This window comes from Penaeus vannamei, chromosome 42 (assembly GCF_042767895.1).
Source record: "Penaeus vannamei isolate JL-2024 chromosome 42, ASM4276789v1, whole genome shotgun sequence".
NCBI lineage: Eukaryota > Metazoa > Arthropoda > Malacostraca > Decapoda > Penaeidae > Penaeus > Penaeus vannamei.
Genome location: NC_091590.1, coordinates 1,400,461 through 1,404,542, shown reverse-complemented (window position 1 = coordinate 1,404,542; position 4,082 = coordinate 1,400,461). Strand labels below are relative to the sequence as shown.

General features: G+C 37.9%; 1 protein-coding gene across 1 annotated transcript in view; it reads right to left on the bottom strand.

Annotated features, from left to right (window-relative positions):
- The window catches only part of LOC113802272 (heat shock protein beta-8), a 79,048-nt gene that overhangs the window by 13,519 nt on the left and 61,447 nt on the right, over positions 1 to 4,082 (bottom strand). The window lies entirely within an intron of this gene.

Genomic DNA, 4,082 nt, shown 5'->3' with positions numbered 1-4,082 from the left:
GTGTCGGGGGGTCGCAGAACTTGGTGGTCCTGGCCACATCTCCGGCGGCGTTGGTCACGAGGAACCTCTCTCAGCCCCCCTTTCCTCACCAACACGCAGGTGCCGAGGCGAGTCCTGGCGTTTTTACGGAGTACCTGTTGGTGAGATAGAAACGTAGAAACGTGTTTTCTATTGGTTTTGTACATGTTTACACGGACGGATTCCCTGTTGGTGAGATAGAAACGTAGAAACATGTTTTCTATTAATATTAGTACATGTTTACACGTAGATAAGATGTCACATATACTGCCTCCACATATATATGTATAAAAGTGCCCAGACAAGGATATGTCCCATAACACCCCACCATACGTATTATAAGCGCACAAACAAGGTAATACATACACTCACACATGTATGTACGTATTGTGGGTGTATAAACTGATTTTTTTATTGGGTTCTTAGGGGGGATGGGGGGGGGCTCAGTTTTTTCCTAGGGAGTATGTCCCCTTTAGAAAAGGAAGAATTATATTTCTTCTCCCCAGATCGAATAATGAGAAGTTTGATCATAATTGACTAATTCAGACTCAATAAAAGACTGAGAACATATTTCAACAAAAAAAATGTTTTTGATTTAGTTATAATTCCATTTGTTACAATGGATATTCTTTCCCTGTGACTGCTTCTGTTTTTTTTTGCCCAAATCTCCCCTGTGTCAAGGAGTGGCCGGGGTTACCACCACTGGCCGGGGGATGAACGGTCCCAAGATTGCTAGACCAGCAATCTTATTCACAGATAAAGGGGGGGGGGGGCTAATTCCTTGAGGAGGCGTGGAGTGAAAGGGTTAAGAATCTGCTTTATACCACTTTTTTTTTCCTTTGTTTATAGGACACGAAACAAAAGTATTCTTCAGACATGAATATACATTATTAAACTGCTCGATGATAATAGTAAATAAGATAATAATAATAATAATAATAATAATAATAATAATAAAATTGGTGATGATGGATGATAATAATGATAATATTACCAATAATACTTACAGCAACAATAGTAATGACAACAACGACAATGAGAGTAGAAAATTAACATGAGAACTCTATACCCACCAAAAACAATAAAAAAAGAAACAATAAGAACATCCTCACAAAAGTTCAAAAAAACAAAATACAAAACAATTCCTACCTAAAAACATAAATAAAAAAAGAAAGAAAATACACACCACAAAATTTAAGGGCAGCTATATTCTAAATAAAAAAAAGAAAAAATAAAACCACAAAATTCTAGGCCCAGGTCAGTATTCTAATAAATAAAAAACACAATAAAAAAAAGAAAAAAAAAAATACACACCCGATTGGCCCAATTTAAAAAAAAAAAAAAAAAAAAAGAAAAAAAACAGCAAAATTCAGGATTATTCTAAACAAAAAAACTTTTAAAAAAAAAAAGAAAGAAAGAAAATACACACCAAAATTTAAGGCCAAAAGTATTCCTAAAAAAAAGAAAAAAGAAAAAATACACACCACAAGATTCCAGGGCCAGGCCAGTATTCAAAAAAAAAAAAAAAAAAAAAAAAACATAAATAAAAAAAAAGAAAGAAGAAAAACACACCACACGATTCAGGCCGGGCCAGTATTCCTCCAGACACTGTTCAGCACTGTTGTTGACGGGAGCTGTCATACTTTATGCTTTAGGACGTAAGCCCCCCCATCGGGAAGACACGTGGTGGACTCGTGGGCTGAAATCCAGGAAAGATGAAGAAGGACTTGGAAATAATGGAAAGATGGGGAAAAGAAGTGGACTCGTGGGCTGAAATTATGGGAAAGATACGAGAAGAGGTGGACACGTGGCTGAAATAATGGAAATAATAATGGGAAAGATACGAAGAAGAAGTGGACTCGTGGCTGCAATAATGGAAATAATGGGAAGAACGAGAGAAGGTGGACTCGTGGGCTGAAAAAATGGGAAATAATAATGGAAAGATACAGAGAGGAGAAGTGGACTCTGGTGCTATGGAAATAATAATGGGAAAGACACGAGAGAGAGAAGTGGACTCGTGGGAAAAATGGGAAATAATAGGAAAATACGAGAGAGAAGTGGGCTCGTGAAATAATGGGAAAAAATAATGGGAAAGATACGAGAGAGAGAAGTGGACTCGTGGGCTAAAAAATGGGAAATAATAATGGGAAAGATACAGAGAAGAAGTGGACTCTTTGGGGTGAAATAATGGGAATAAAAAGGAAAATGAGAAGAGAGAAGTGGACTGTGGGCGAAATAATGGAAATAATAATGGAAAGATACGAGAGAGAGAAGTGGCTCTGGTGAAATAAAGGAAATAATAATGGGGAAAAATACGAGAGAGAGGTGGATGTGGGGTGAAATAATGAAATATTGGGAAAGATACGAGAAAAGAGAATGTTGGGGGAAATAATGGGAAATAATAATGGGAAAGATACGAGAGAAAAAGTGGACTCTGGCTGAATAATGAAATAATAAGGGAAAGATCGAGAGAGAAGTGGGGCTCTGGGCGAAATAATGGAAATAATAATGGGAAAAATCAGAGAGAGAAGTGGACTGTGCTGAATAATGGGAAATAATAATGGGAAAGAACGAGAGAGAAGTGGCTCGTGGTGAAATTTTGGGAAATGATAATGGAAAGATACAGAGAGAGAAGTGGACCTGGCGAAATAATGGGAAATAATAATGGGAAAGACACGGAGAGAGAAGTGGACTCGTGGGCTGAAATAATGGGAAATAATAATGGGAAAGATCGAGAGAGAGAATTGGCTCGTGGTGAAATTATGGGAAATATAATGGGAAAGATACGAGAAAGTGGACTCGTGGGCAAATAATGGAAATAATGGGAAAGAAAGAGAGAGAAGTGGGCTCGTGGGCTGAAATAATGGGGAAAAAATAATGGGAAAATACGAGAGAGAGAAGTGGACTCGTGGCTGAAATAATGGAAATAATAATGGAAGATAAGGAGAGAAGTGGACTCGTGGCTGAAATAATGGGAAATAATAATGGGAAAGATACGAGAGAGAGAAGTGGACTCGTGGGCTGAATAATGGGAATAATAATGGGAAAGATACAGGAGAAGAATCTCGTGGGCTGAAATAATGGAAATAATAATGGGAAAGATACGAGAGAGAGAAGTGGGCTGGGCTAAATAATGGAAATAATAAGGAAAAATACGAGAGAGAGAAGTGGGCTCTGGCTGAAATAATGGGAAATAATAATGGGAAAATACGAGAGAGAAGTGGACTCGTGGGCTGAAATAATGGGAAAGATACAGAGAGAAGAAGTGGACTCTGGGTGAAATAAAGGGAAATAATAATGGGAAAAATACGAGAGGAGAGAAGGGATTGGGCCGAAATAATGGGAAATAATATGGGAAAGATGAGAGAGAGAAGTGGGCTCGTGGGCTAGCAAAATGGGAAAAAATAATGGGAAAAAATAGGAGAGAGAAGTGGCTCTGGGCTGAAAAAATGGAAATAATAATGGGAAAGATACAGAGAAGAGAAGTGGTCTGGTGAATAATGGGAAATAATAATGGGAAAGATCAGAGAGAGAAGTGGGCTCGTGGGCTGAAATAATGGAAATAATAATGGGAAAGATACAGAGAGAAATGGGGGGCGAATAATGGGAAAAAATAATGGGAAAGATACGAGAGAGAGAAGTGGGCTCGTGGGCTGAAATAATGGGGAAAAAATAATGGGAAAGATACGAGAGAAGAAGTGGGCTCGTGGGCTGAAATAATGGGAAATAATAATGGGAAAGATACGAGAGAGAGAAGTGGGCAAATAATGGGAAATAATAATGGGAAAGATGAGAGAAGAAATGGCTCATGGTGAAATAATGGGGAAAGTACATTTAGAGAGAGGGGGATCTGGGTGAAATAATGGAAATAATAATGGGAAAGATGAGAGAAATGGACTCGTGCAAATAATGGGAAATAATAATGGAAAGATGAGAAGTGGTCGTGGGCTAAATAATGGAAATAATAATGGAAAGATCAGGAAATTGATTGAAATAATGGAAATAATAATGGGAAAGTAGAGAGAGAAAGTGGACTTCGTGGGCTGAAATAATGGGAAATCATA